Source organism: Lissotriton helveticus, chromosome 2_1 (genome assembly GCF_964261635.1).
Source record: "Lissotriton helveticus chromosome 2_1, aLisHel1.1, whole genome shotgun sequence".
Lineage (NCBI taxonomy): Eukaryota > Metazoa > Chordata > Amphibia > Caudata > Salamandridae > Lissotriton > Lissotriton helveticus.
In genome coordinates, this window is record NC_136059.1 from 1,858,808,537 (window position 1) to 1,858,824,343 (window position 15,807).

The 15,807-nt window shown below is 41.5% G+C and overlaps 1 pseudogene; it reads left to right on the forward strand.

Annotated features, from left to right (window-relative positions):
• The first annotated feature begins 14,275 nt into the window (after positions 1–14,275).
• The window catches only part of LOC144820333 (SWI/SNF-related matrix-associated actin-dependent regulator of chromatin subfamily A member 5-like), a 40,260-nt pseudogene continuing 38,728 nt past the window's right edge, over positions 14,276–15,807 (forward strand).

The window sequence follows — 15,807 nt, forward strand, 5'->3', positions numbered from 1 at the left end:
ATTGCTCCAGCCCTAGCTATAGTGGAAGACTTTACATGCAAAGGTAACACACAAACGGGTAGGTGCAGTGCTCCCCTTATACAAAAAGTCTGGTCTGTCATGAGTCTGTCGCATTGCTGCCTTTACCCCTCATGTGAACAAAATACTACACACATATTTGCTCCTCTAAAACATTTCCAGTTTGATTTTCAGTAGAAATTGGCATTTCCTGTGAAAGGCAAAGGACAACCGTTTTTGTGCCACAGAAGAATTGCCCTGCTTCCATCTGTTTGGCAAGGGAATCAGTATGCCGCAGATTTGGAATGAGAATCATTATTTCAAACTTGCCCAGATGTTATTCGACAGTTTTCACTCTGTGAGCCTTGTGACAAACACAGTTTACTTTGTTAGGGATAGCAGTCCTTATGGTTATCTCTCCAAGAAGTAAACAGCATTAAATGTCATTCCACTCGCCATTCTACAGACCCCCATATAAAAAGGCTATTGACCCAGACCACAGTATGCAAATGATGCTGCTCAATGCACCAACCGCTGCCTGCACTTCTCTTCGGTTGCAGTACTATTTCACATGGATCTTTCTATGCCATATACTCGGAATTTCTACCTGAAAAAAGGTCGCACACAACATCTTTAATCCAAATAGGAATCATTTACATGGTCAGAGGTTTGGGTCCACACCCAGTGTACTTGCGTTGGTGCCTCTTCCCTAGACTATCCCAGCAAAGGAAAGCTTTTCCCTTCGACCTTTCTATCAGCCCTGTGTTCTACATTGCATACCAAATGTAGAGCAAATGCAAATTATTCAAGCGCACAAACAGAAATAACTGCAAAGGGAAGAGATAAAGTAATTGCCTTTCAGCAAAGCTTAGACGAAAATAAAGCAATAGTTGAGAAAATACTGTGACTTCCAAATGGTTTACTTTTACAATGATTCATTTCTAGCCTGTAATAGGTTTTGTTTCTCTGCTCGTGCTGCGATACATTCATTACATGCCTAATTTAAACCAAATGTGTCCCCGGCATTCTGTATAAATACACTACAAAGTATTTCTCCATCTCATCTCTCAACCCACATCAGCATGACATTGGGCAAACCCCATAGGAGATTAACCTAGAACAGGAGAAATATTAGTTTTTTTTGTTACAAAGGAATATTTTCTGCCACAGCTGATTAATCTTTGATTCTATGTAGGCGCCCTGGAATATATTTTCTTCAATGGTTAAATAATCTACCAACAGGCATGAAAATGTGACTGACTGCTTTATTGGAGTAGGTGCAGTTCACGTTCAGGCGTGTGTATGTTTGAGCGAGAACAGGAAAAGCAGAATCTTGCCCGGTCCGCAAAACTGGAGTAGGATTTTCATGTGGGTTTATGAGACTCATAATGAATTCTAGGAGTACTTCTGCAAATCTACAGTAATCTACAGTAATCTTCTGGATTACTGAAGAAGATATTCTGTTAACTGGAAAATCTGATTGAGTAAATGATAGAAAAATCTTAATTTGCTAATTTCACTTTTTCTCCACTGTGAAATTATTCTTTGTGTTTATATACCTGTGAGTGCAGAAATATCATAAACATTTTATAACCAGCCCCACCTTAAAACCAACTAAATGAAACTCCAATTTCCACACTAATTTAATCTCCATGTCACCAAATCTTTTACACTGTGTTAGAATGGAACACAACCTGAATACATTTCTAAAATAATAATTAATTTACAGAATTTAATTTTCAGTCAATGATGAGAGTTTTGATGAAGTTTTAAAAGCTCTATTTCTCATTAAGAGATTACTTTGTAATATTGTTCTTTTATTCAAGTTAGTCAGATAAATCTGTTTACAGATATTTCTGGAAAATGTTGGTTAGAGAGAGCATACAATTCAACAGTGTGTTACATAAAGGAATAAGCCCATATTCTTATCTAAAGGACCCAACCTAGCCTAGCAAGTATCAACAAAGAATTCTTTTGGAAAAGAGCAAGTAGAATTTGGTGCAAAAGGCTAATACCTATGAATTTCACTTTTTCTCCACTGTGAAATTATTCTTTGTGTTTATATACCTGTGAGCGCAGAAATATCAGAAACATGTTATAACCAGCCCCACCTTTAAACCTACTAAATGAAACTCCAATTTCCACACTAATTTAATCTCCAGGTCACCAAATCTTTGACATTGTGTTAGAATGGAACACAACCTGAATACATTTCTAAAATAATTAATTTACAGAATTTAATTTTCAGTCAATGATGAGAGGTTTGATGAAGTTTTAAAAGCTCTATTTCTCATTAAGAGATTACTTTGTATTATGGTTCTTTTATTCAAGTTAGTCAGACACATCTGTTTACAGAAATTTCTGGAAAATGTTGGTTAGAGAGAGAATACACTTCAACAGTGTGTTACATAAAGGAATAAGCCCATATTCTAAACTAAAGGACCTAACCTAGCCTAGCAAGAATCCACAAAGAGTTCTTTTGGATAAGAGCAAGTAGAATTTGGTACAAAAGGCTAATACCTATGAATGATTGAACTACTCATAAAGAGTAAGGAAAACAATCACTGTTAGCAGTAGTGTATAGCAATTCGGGCTAGCAAAATCCAGTGCTAAGGGACAGGGAAGGTGTGCTTATAATGCATTATCTCTCTAGCTAGTAACACATACTATATAGAAAGCTCAGAACATGGAGCAAATTCGGAATGCTGAATCATTTCTGCCCAATAGGAAAGGATCTTCCAATGGTCTGTTGTCTTCTTTCTTGATTCAACAGTAAACGTCCAAGTCGACATGTAGTTATTTGAATGTGGCTGCAACATATTTAAAAAAAGATAGATCTAGGAAGGTTCTCTTGAGAACCTCTGATAGCTGTTCAGTGTCTTATTGTGGAACAATGGACTGCTCTATGAACTGGAACATCAATATCAAGCATGTCCTGGTTAGATCATGGAAATTAAAACTATAGCAAGCATTTTCATTCATTAATGTACTTGTTCTTTATAAGCATGTGGCGGAGGAAACTATATACCATATGATGAAGTCATAAGGTGTGAGGCGAAAAGAAATATATTTTGCAGCAAACAGCACATTTTACGAAGATGTCCAGTTTTGTAGTTCAATTGTAGCACTAAGTTAGCATTTACAAAAAGCATTTATTTTATAAAAGGGATAGGAAAGAATAAGAATATGTTGAGGCCTTGCAGTAAAAAAACAATAGAAATGGGAGCTTTCTGCAAAAATAATCAACCTTCTAAGGCACATTTCCCATAACCACTATATTGAAGCACATTGTCTAAGTTAACAATAATGCACATTTCTATACTATTATGGGGTTAAAATTTATGTAAACATTTTAAATTTCCATAAACCTTTTCACCTATGTGCCTTTAAAATGTTGTGGCCTCGTTTACAATATTTTGACATAGGGGAGCGCAGCAACACTTCCTGCTGTGCTGTCCTACTGCAAAAGAAAAGGGCAGGTGCTGTGTCTATCAGATACTGCACATTCCTGTCCTCCTACCCTGCTCTAGTGCTCAGGTGACTGCAATTTGTCAAAACAGGCACCCTTGCACCATGGTGTAAGGGTGTCTGCATTGTAGGGATGATTGTTTTTGTTCAGGAAGGGAGACCTTCCTGCACAAAAGCAATCATGGATGTGATTTCCTCTTTCTATATGTGCTGCTGAATGCAGCATGCGCAGAGACTGGAAAACATGAGAAGAAATAATGTTATTTCTGCTCGTTGTGCCTCCCATATGGCTCCCCTGGGGATGCATAGGCTTTTGATGCATTCCCAGGTTTACAACTTGTAGATCTGGGAGTGTCTCAAATGCCATGGGTGTTACGTAGAAATATCCACTGTAACACCCATGGCACACCTCCCCTTCGTAGTGTGAGGTAATGCAGCAGCTTGTGCTGCATTGCCTCATTCCATATCTACAAGGCCATGAAAAGCCACACAGGATGGCTTTACGTGGCCTTCTAAATATGGCTCTGCTGTGGGCACCCTCAGAATGTCACAAAAAGTGACATTGCAGTGGTACACAGGGCTTGTACATAAGCCCCTGGGTGTGATCCCTCCTCTTTTCTGGGATAGCAAAACACTTGTGTCTGCCTTGCATGAGCAGACCAGCACAGAGTTCTATGCAGCGCCTGCTTAATGGTTTCTGAAGCCCCTGGACGCCAAATACTTTGAGGGTCCCTGTTCAGAAGAACTGTGCATGTTATTATCAATTTCTCACTAATTGAAGCCCACTTGATGGCAAACCAAATACATTATATGTTAGTCTTTCTGAAACAGGGTCAAACAAAAACGGGTAAAATGTATCCTGCCTGGGTCCAAGAAAAACATAAGGGGGTCGATTCCGATTCGGGAAAAAAAACGTCCGTACGATTTGTATCCGGAGCCCTCGCCGTACCAATCGTACCCGTCCGTCCGAGTCGCGTAGTACGATCCGTACTCCGTGAATCCGTCTGAATCGTCGCGATCCGTATGTATTGCAAGTCTGGAACCATGAACCGTACAACTCGTACACATGCCGTAAGACTCGTACACATGCTGTACGACCCGACGAGTATGATCCGGACTGGGGTATGAGGACGCGATTCGTACGGTCCACGTCAGGTAAGGGCAAGTCGTACGGAAAAGAACACAAATGCATACACACCGTACGGTCCGTACACCCCATGATCGCAGGGGTACGGTGCAGGCAAGAGCTTCCTGCAGGAGGTCACCGGTGGATGGAGTATTTGCGGGCATTAAAAAGACATTAAAAAAAAGCCGAAAATCTTCCGCTCTCAGAGGCGTCCTCAAACGCGGCAGGAGCGGCAGTGCGGGCAGGAAACAGATTGAAGTTACTGCCACCAGGAAACAGATTGAAGTTACTGCCACCAGTTAACCTACAGCGCAGATGAGCCCTGGAGCTGCTGAGCTCTGGTGCGAGTGCAGCAGGAGCTGTGAGTTCCTTCTTCCAGTGCAGTAAGAGCCGCAAACAGCTGCAAAAGTCCTTTATCTGGTGCGGCAGGAGCTGCAAAAGGCTGCGGATCCCTCCTTCTTGAACAGTAGGAGCAAGTGCAAGTGCAGGAGCTACGCCGGAACAGTGTGGTTAAGCTGCATTGCAAACAAGAGTCAAGCGACAGTGAGGACAAGAAAATACATTTACTGGCGAGTCTGGTGAGTCTAACGTCGCCGCTTTCCGACTTATTCTAACATTACTCCAAGGTACTCCAAGTTACTCAAAGCTCAGTATATTGCAGCGGGGGAAGGAAGAAACATGTATAGTAATTTGGGTGGAGCCAGGTTCAGCCAGGTTGAGTCTGGTTGAGTCAGGTTTGAGTGGGCTGAGCAGGTCCTACCTCCCCACTCCCACTCCCCTGCTCCCTCTCACCTATCACAATCCTCTCAATCATATTATTAATCCCACTAATCCCAATATCAATACAGATCAACCCGGATAATATCCGGATAGTATCGACCGGAACTAAGACACCAACTTCAACACCTGGAACACAACACAGTTGGAAAGAGTTCTACGGGTTCTCTCTGCTTCTAAATTGAACTAATATAGATAATTAGGTTGGGTAAAGTAGTAAATTGCAGAATGAGATCAGGTCGCATCCGAGGAGGACCAATGGTTAAAGGAGCTACAAAAAAGCGTGAGCAAAACAACAAAACGCTGGAAGGCACCAGGGTGAACCATCATCTATACCCAAACCATCAGTACAGAGCGATTGCTCCTTAATTGAAATAACCACAGACGAAAACATTTCATGGAAGCTTAAGAGCGGTTAGCCACCAAAAATGGAAATAATCAATAAATCAAAGAACTGCCAAACCTCGTTTCAACCAAACATTTACACAAAATTTTGCATTTAAAAAAATGCAGGGAACACTCTACTTTCAAATAATAGAAGAGTGTTGGGCCTTCAATCAGCTCTTCAGCCATTACAGCAATTTCAACCGTTACAGTGTTGAGGTGAACTGGGCAATATTTGCAAAAGGGAAAGTCCAAGTGCGTCAGTTAGTAGCACACAGCAAGTAACATCAACTCCACAATGTAATACATTTCGGATGGTTGATGATACTATAACCACAGGCAAGAAAATTGCAATAGACAATAAAGTAGTTCAAGTACACAGGTCCAACGATGCACAAGAACTATGTGCAGATGATCTAGAGGAAAGTCGAACGGTTAATGATGAAATAGTAAGCGCTAGCGTATCGTAGCCTAGTAAAAATATAATCGCCAACTGTGTCATAACCGATGTACCATCAATGTGCGAACTGAGAAGCCCAGAGGAACCAAAACAGAAATACAAACAAACAAGAGCAATGGAAAAAGGGAGAGAAAAGGATTTTTCGCTGGCAGCTTCAGCTCTAGCTTCATCAATGAGCGTACAAGCTACAAACTACAATATATCGCAAATATCAGGGGAGAAGAAAGAAAAAGAGGACAGACCAGCAATTAATTCCTCAGAAGTGACAGAAGTCTCTTCATTCCTGGAAAAGGAAGAGTGGGAAAATCTCAAGATAAGTGTAGGAAAGGGTATACTGCAAACATCCCGATCCTGACAACTTAATGTAAGCAGTAACAAAAGTTGGAGGGGGCGTCTATGAGAGAACAAAATGCTACAGCAACCCCAGAAAGTCAAGTGGAACCATCAAAGCATACAAATTATGAAAGTACTTGGCCAAGTCTGTTAAAAACAATGCAACTCCTGGTAGAGGCCCTCCATTACCAATCCGACAAGATGGATACTCAACTGGTGTTACTAGATACTTTGGCTGTCTTTGTGGTTGCCATCAACGGGAAGCTGGGTACACTTAATACGCTACTACAAAACAAGTACGACCAATCGCAAAGCACTAAATTGAGTTGTGGACGTGGTCCAATTAATAAACAAATTGGCCACACTCCCAGTAATGCTGAGTGATCTGTGCACTGAACTCAAAAGATCCCTGCAGGGCCCATACAATCAACCTTTTGAGGGCCACTTGGAAAAAGAAATACAAGAAATACATGATCCAATAAACACAGTAATAATTAAAGCCAATAAAACAGGAAACTCCAGGATAAAGGATAGCATGGCCCATACGATTAACGGAACAGAGGGCACAGAAACCAAATCATTAATAGACCAAACGTCGGAAGCTGCATTGGATGGCATCACAGACAAACAACTGAATTCAAAGCAAAGGCAAGCAAAAAAAAGAAAAGGCAGAAATCAAAAATCAAACTTGAACCGTGAAGGATTCACGCATCTCTTTGGGACATCAGTACCATCAGCAAAAGTGACCTCTTGCTAAGAAATGATATCAGTATGGCAGGGACCCCTGTACGAAACACAGTATCTGCAAAAGAAATAACGCAGCCTGCCAATAGAGTGAAGCAAGTAACTGAGAAAACACACGTCCTTGAGCATATTTTAAAGGAAGATGTAGAGGCCCCGTATCAGGACACGTCTAGCCTGATATCCCAATCAACCAAAGAGGAAAAGCCATCTTTTGAGTCGGATCAGAACCAATTACAAAGGAGCAATATCAGGTCCCATTCTATAACCAATCGTACAACAAATTGCGAATATATCTCTGTAACAAAACCTGAGAATGAAAATGACCAACGCACACTGATTAAGAAGTCAGGAGAATCAACAAGGCACAACCTTGATGAGATAAATGACAGCAAACTGGCATTCATTACCCAAGTGACTTTATATGTACACAAAAGGGCAAACCAGAGACCAGTAATGCAGGCACCCATAAAAGAAATGAGAACCACGCCAGATGAACCCAGGCATGAAGTGGAAGGCCAACCACCAAAACTAAGACAAGAAGCAATTCACCAAAAAGTGAGAGACGAAGTAGAAACTTCCATCTATCAGGCACCATTAACAGCAACACAAGGATACAAGCCTACCAGGAGCTCAGAGGTATTAAGGAGCGTGACAAACGTTATATAGTACAGTCAGGATAATATCTCGAAAGGTAGACACGATATACTGAATAGACGTAATATTCTGTGGCTCCTATCTCATATTCCACCTTTGGAAGAAGTGACAACTTTAGATCTGGCTTCAATCGAATTCATAGATGGCGACGGAACCGGCGCTGAAAAAACCAAAGCAACATAGCACAAAAAATACTAGCAGAGGCTCACACTTTCAAAAATTGGGGGATAACAATAACTCCCAATATAAAGCCAGGATATCTAGAATTATTAACACCGGCAGCAACGATCGGAGCGCAGGGTTCTGTTAACAGACTTGGAATATCGGTGCTCAGAGATGCAGTGGGGAAATGCGGAACAAGAAATGAGCAACATCCTAACATTACTAGAAGCATCCAAAACAGCGTGCCATCACCAACGCGATCTACTGAACTAAGATGGATCACCAGAACGATAAATAAACATACAGATTGACATAACGACGTACATCTAAGATCAAGTAAGCATAATCATCTACGAATATGTTCATGGAATGTCAATGGTCTAGCCTCCAAAATGTCTGACATAGATTTTGTTAGCTATATAAGATCCTTTGACATTATAGCATTACAAGAAACATGGCAAGCAGACCCCCCCCCCCCCACCTTCTGGGTTTTTTGCGCTTCTTTACCGGTGCAATAAGGATGGCAAAATAAGGCCACCTTCAAGGTGATCTAGTAACCTATGTATCGGCCACAAGTGCCCATATGGTCAAGGAAGTTGGACCAACCTCTTTAGAATCAGTGGCAATAAACCTTCTTATCTCACAACTGAAATCAGGAATAGGAGGAATAGACCTTACCGTGATCAATGCCTTTATCCATCCAAAAAGGAAAGCAAAGGCAGTGAAAAAATTATGCAATTGCGTGTAGGAGTGTATTAGGGAAAGACCTAAAACAGATCTTATGCTCACCGGGGACTTTAATTCAAATCTCATGGGGATCTCGTCAGATGACAAAATTCAGCTTGGAATATACCATCACAAGGGAAGCCGCAAGTTTCCAAACAAACCAAATTAGGTAAGCAGATATTAGAGGACCTCGAATTTTTCAACATCAGAGCATTAAATGGAAGATTTGCTGGAGATAATCCCCGAGCCTCTACATTTCACTCAACAAGAATCAACTCTATATTGGATTATACTCTTATCTCACTGCCTTTATTTCAACATATGATTTCATTTCAGATAGGTGAAAAAGCTGATTGCGATCACTGTCACCAAGAAATTCTCCTTAAAATTAGCAAGCCTAAATTCGAGTCATCCTTGGTGCCGAAAGAGTCAGTTTATACTATCAACTACAAAAGGATTAAGTATTCAGCAGCAATGGACGAAATCATACAGGAAAAGGCCAGGCAGCATTTCAATGCTAGAACCGGATCTAATTAAGATGAGAAATGGGAACATTTTACAACATCTATGGCAGCTTACGCTAAAAGATCCAAGCCTCTAGTCCAATCAGGCCACAGCAACAAGATACACTTTACACGAGAGTATAAAGAGAAGCTGAGGTGTATAAAAAAATTAATTTATCATACAATGAGACAACTCCGGTATAATCCTATGGATATAGTGAAACATGATCTCTTACGGAGACAAAAGGCGATGCTGAAAAAAACAAAATGGGAAGCCAGCAGATCAGTGGATGACAATATGTGGGAAAAACTACACGCTGACACCAAACGGAACAATGGAGCAAGTTATTGGAAAACTATAAACCACTTTATAAGACCTATGCATGACGGAGTTTCCTCTAATATTACCAAAGAAGTATTGTTAAATATTGCAGGGATTTGTCAGCATGAGCTGAAAGCCATTTTGTTTTTCTGGCAGCCATCTTGTTTGCCATGTGTTGCCACGTGCTCGCTATGTTCTCTGTCCTCCCTCAGTGTTGACTGCTCTTGTAATCTGCCTAGAAATGAACGAACTATATTTAGCATCTTCCACCTTCGCACATGCTCAGAAGGGCCTAGTTAGTAGAATGCACCTGCTCTTCTTGTAGAACTGTCAGGCTATTTTTGCTGCTGTATGGAGAAGAAACTCTCCTCCCACTTTGTTGAGCAAGCAGATCTTGCATGCCCATATTAATCATTTTGCATGCTTACATGTGCCAGGACTGCCCCTTGGTCTTATGCTGACTATGTAACCCTAAGCATATATAAGGCCTCTGTTTTCTGTACTCCTCAGACCGCCTCATTCAGTTGCTAAGGCTTCTGTGTGACGTAGTCTCCCTCATTTGAGGTTAATAAAGATGTTACTTTTATATTTCAGCTTCTGTGCCAATTTCTTCTTTGTTGGTTTAAAAGGACCAAGTATCAGTGGGACCCCTGAGAAGGTTTCTATTTTCTACAGTATAGGTAAGCCACCTTAGGAATCATTTTAATCAGGACATGGATTTCCAACTGGAGACATAAACTGGCAGTGTGATAAAAAGCTCTGTTAAAAATAAAGTACAATCATTGCAGTGGGGTGCCAGCAATCCAGAAGGTCAAACTTTAACCACACATGACGGATTCTCATATACATGAAACATCAATAAGCGCCAAATTAAAAAAGGAAGCAGAGAGGGGGCGCCAGGCCCGAACGGAATTCCACCCATCTTCTATAAACAAGATGAAAATGAATGGGCAACAGCGCTCGAGCCTTTATTCCTGGAAATAAGACACTTTAACAGATTGCCCAGCTCCTGGAAGGGCTCAATCTTCTCTCCAATTTTTAAGTCTGGGGACAAGTCTCTTCCACAAAATTATCGATTAGTGGCCCTAATGGACAACGAGGCCAAGCACTTTGCAGGCACACTTTTGGAGGAGCTGCAGGCCTGGGCTACTGAGAAATCCCTAATTCCGGTTAATAAGACTGGCTTTGCTAAATCAGTTGGGACCACAACTAATATCCTAACTATGGGTATGTTAATAGACAAGGCTGACTCAACCAAAATGCCCATTCATTTCTGTTTTATAGACTATAAAGCTGCCTTTGACCACATAAATCGAAACATTTTATGGTCCAAATTGAATGGTTGGGGGATACCAAGGCCTCTGTTAGACTTGCTGATCATCCTTCACACGAAGACATGGGTCCAGCTAAAATTGGGTGACGGATCACTTTTGTCAAGATGCACACCAACCAACAAAGGCCTCAAACAGGGTTGTGTTTTAGCCCCCACATTATTCAATTTGTTTCTAGGTGACCTTATCCCGATCCTAAGTAGCTGTAACTCTCATGCCCCCAAGTTAGGAGGGCTAATATTACCGTGTCTTCTCTATGTGGAAGACATCGTCCTAATCAGCCACACAACAATAGGGCTACAACACCTTGTGAATGCTACACAGTGCTACTCTGAAGCAAATGCACTGACCATAAACCTGGAGGAAACACAGTCAATGACAATAAGCAAGAATAGGAAAAAATCGTCTACCTGATTTTTGAACAATGCTCGTATTGAGGATACGCCATTATATAAATATTTAGGAGTAAAATTAGATAACACTGGTAAATTTACTGTACAGAAGACCAGCATCAGAGGCAAAGGCCTTGTCTAAGCAATCTCTTTAAAAGTGCTTAACAGCAAACTTACTGGCCCATCTCTACTTCCACTGGTACAAGTAATACGAGCAAAACTACTGCCAACAATTACGTACGGGAGCGAAGTACAGAGAGGCAGAGATGCAAAGACTCTGGATAGTACAGTCATAGCTGCATACAGGATTATTTTTAACTTGCCCAAACAGACCTCACCAGCTCAAATCAGGCTTGAGTTAGGCGTCCAGAAGCAGCTCCTGGCAAGACAGGGGGCATACATAACTAGCTGGGCCAAAGTGCGAAAATCCAAACAAGGAACTCTAAATGATTATTTATGGATGAAGTTAGAGCAACACTCAGCCTCACTAGCTGCCAAGTATCTCAAAAGCAGCTTGGCGAATATTGACTTAAATCAGCTTTGGGATACCCCCACTAACCATAGAACACTTAAAAAATTGGTTAAGAAAACAATCAAACATCTTTCGTGGGTTGAAGACAAGGCATCCCTCACGAAAAGGTCACACGGTTGGATGACTTTGAACTCATATTCCACACAAGCACCACAGAGCGATCATGAACTGGAATCACTGACAAAATATCGACCTAGAAAATATCGACCTATAGAAATATCGAAGGCAAGAATATCGACATCCTATCTACAACATTGTAAGTACAAAAATATCGAAAAAAATATAGATGTTAAAAATATCGATGTTAAAAATATCGTTTTTTTTCCTGTAAAAATATAAATGTTATGTAAATAACACTGATAAATAAAATAATCATAGTTAAAAATATCTAATACATAGTTAAAAATATCAAATAATGTTTACAATTACTAAATAATACATATATAATAATAATACATTAATTAAACATATACAGAAAATATATAATATATACTTAACAATAGGTGTTAATAATTTTAATAATTTATAAATTAATAAAAATATTATAAATTACAAATACATTTACAAACATAAAACAAAAACATAAATAAAAAGTAAATAATTATGTTTCATAAATTAAAAAAATGAAATATACTTTTAATATTTTTAAAATTAATTATGTACTACATTATCTAAAAATATACAAAAAATATTAAATCGCTAAATAAATAAAAATAGTATACAAAATCCATAAGTAAAAAAAATACAGTAATAAAAACATTGGATAGCATGGAACTTAAAATTACCATTCCCACTCCAGAGAGTGCAACAGTATAGAAACCATTGGATAGTGTAGGGGTAAAAATTACTATTCCAACTCCAGAGAGTGCAACCGTAGGGAAAGCGTTGGATAGCGTAGGGGTAAAAATTACTATTCCAACTCCAGAGAGTGCAACAGTAGGGAAAGCGTTGTATAGCCTAGGGGTAAAAATTACTATTCCAACTCCAAAAAGTACAACAGTAGGGAAAGTATTGGATAGTGTAGGGGTAAAAACTACTATTCCAACTCCAGAGAGTGCAACAGTAGGGAAAGCGTTGGATAGCGTAGGGGTAAAAATTACTATTCCAACTCCTGGGAGTGCAACAGTAGGGAAAGCGTTGGATAGCGTGGTGGTAAAAATTGCTATTCCCACCCCAGAGAGTGCAACAGTAGGGAAAGCGTTGGATAGCGTAGTGGGAAAAATGACTAGTCCCACTCCAGAGAATCCAACAGTAGGGAAAGTGTTGGATATCAAAGAGGTAAAAATTACTATTCCCACTCCAGAGAGTGCAACAGTAGGGAAAGCGTTGGATAGCGTGGTGGTAAAAATTACTATTCCCACTCCAGAGAGCGCAACAGTTAAAAGCGTTGGATAGTGTAGGGGTAAAAATTACAATTCCAACTCCAGAGAGTGCAACAGTAGGGAAAGCGTTGGATAGCGTAGGGGTAAAAATTACTAATCCCACTCCAGAGAGTGCAACAGTAGGGAAAGCGTTGGATAGCGTAGGGGTAAAAATTACTATTCCAACTCCAGAGAGTGCAACAGTAGGGAAAGCGTTGGATAGCATGGAAGTTAAATATAACATACTTATAAATGATTGTTGTAATAATATTTAATAATTACATTTTTAAATAACTCTACATCATTTGCAAATGTCTATTAAAAGCTATTAAAAAGATAATTACTATTGAATAATTAATTACCAATAAATTAACAATAAATATTCATTAATAAATATTAGTTACCAATTAATAAACATTGAACACAAAAATATTTTCCAAAACAAAAAACATATTAATAATTAAAAATTGATTAACACAGGAGGAGCTTCGCGCGCAACCAAGATGGCCGCATGAGCTTAGGGCTCCGGAGACCCTCGTAACCTCCCGCATCTATCCTGTCGTTCATCCTGTCCCTTATCGATGTTATCGTGAAGGCGAACCACGAGTGAGGCGAAGCCTGCATTCCGATTTTGAATTGGACCCCGGGAGCCGGTGTTATGGTGCTTCGAAGATTGAGGCCTACTTCTCCGTGATGCCCGGCTGTGGAGTTGGCATGGTGCCCGAGCTGTAGTTGAACAACAATGGCCTGTGGGGCTGAGTCGACCGGTCTGGTTACTTTCACTTTCGATTTTGCCAGAGACACCCGAGACTGTGAAGGTGCCCACCCCCGAGCTTGTGGACTGCCGCCCTGTGTCACCCACGATTGTACTTTCTCCTTGCATTGCCAGATCTGGACGACACTTGGCCTGTGCCCTTCGGCTGGGGCTGCCTCCGCCCGTAGGGACCGTTCTCCGCCATCTTCCTGCCTCGACTCATCGATCCAAATCAACCTTTCACTCGCAATGGCGGGGAAACCGGAGGGTGAAAAGCAGAAAAGTAAACCCACTCGGCGGGGCAGCTATACCCAGACTAATATCATGGATAGATATGCCCAGGTCAGGGGGTCTCCCGGTGGATCGGGCAGGTCGCAGGAGGATGGAAAAGATCCGCCGACTTTGGCAACTGAGTTGACCCTGCAAGATGTTATGGCTGCGATCGACGGTATTAAATCCTCACTGGGGCAGCAAATAGATACTCTCGCCCATAAGCTTGATACTGTGGCGATTGATATCAACCTGATCCATACGGACCTTGCGAAAACTAACAAGAAAGTCAAATCTTTGGACATTAAAACTTCCAGTCTGACGGGAGATGTCACTGACCTACAGACGAAGGTCCGTCACCTGAGGACTACCAGTGATCTCCTTACACGACGTCTGGAGGATTATGAAGGAAGGGCTAGGCGGAACAACGTCCGTATCATTGGGGTCCTGGAGAAGGCAGAGTACCCGCCTGCTGACCTCTTTGTCGAGAATCTTATTGTCAGCCACCTTGCACCTAAGGGACTTAGTAAGTTCTTTACCGTCAAACAGGCCCACAGAGTACCGGGCGGTCAACCGAAATTGGGCGCCCCTCAGCGGCCTATAATCGCGAGAATCTTTAATTTTCGTGATAGAGACGCTATCCTGCAGGCCTCACGGATGGGTGGACCCACAAAGTTTGAAAACACGACTATCAGCTTCTACCCGGACTTCACCCAATCGGTCCAGAAGCAAAGACTTGGTTTTCAGGGTGTGAAGAGACGATTACGTGATATGGGACTTAAATATGCCATGCTTTTCCCTGCCAAGTTGCGGATCGAACATGCGGAGCGGACTTATTTTTTCGATCGACCGGATGTGGTGTCCGACTGGCTGGACAATCTGCCGAATCAGCGTTCATCGGAGGCGCAGTCTGGCGGTGCGGAAGGCGGACCGATGGAACAGGAATAGTCACCGGCTTCTTGACTGTTGGGGTCTCTTGTAGGCCTCGAACTGTGGTTCGAAAAATCCTGACATATGATCTGACGTACATTTGGGGGGTTGCGGGCCGTTAGAGGGTCTTATTCCTCCTCTGAGTTTCTTTCTGTAGCTTAGTTAGATGTGGGGGCGACAGGCACACTGCAATTTTGGGTGGTTTTTCAGTCTTACGCAGGGGTGCAGGGTGGGGGGCTTTGTAACAGGATTTTGGCGAGGGGTTGGGTGGGTTTGTTGGGGTGTGTGTTTGTTTCTTCGCAAGGCAATGTGTGCTTAGATTGTCTGGTCGAGGTGCTGAGTTCTTCCAGGGGTTGGATCCTTTCCATTTTCTGGGATGGGGGTAGAGGGCTGAAACTAATGAGTTGGAATCTGAATGGGCTGGGGATAGGATAAAACGTGGGGTGGTGCTGCAACTGTTGAAGCGTTTCGCTCCTGATGTGGTCCTTCTTCAGGAGACGCACTTGATTGGCAATACTTGTCATGCAATGAATAGGAGGGGGTACCGTTTGGTTGCACATGCTGGTTTTTCCTCTGGCTCC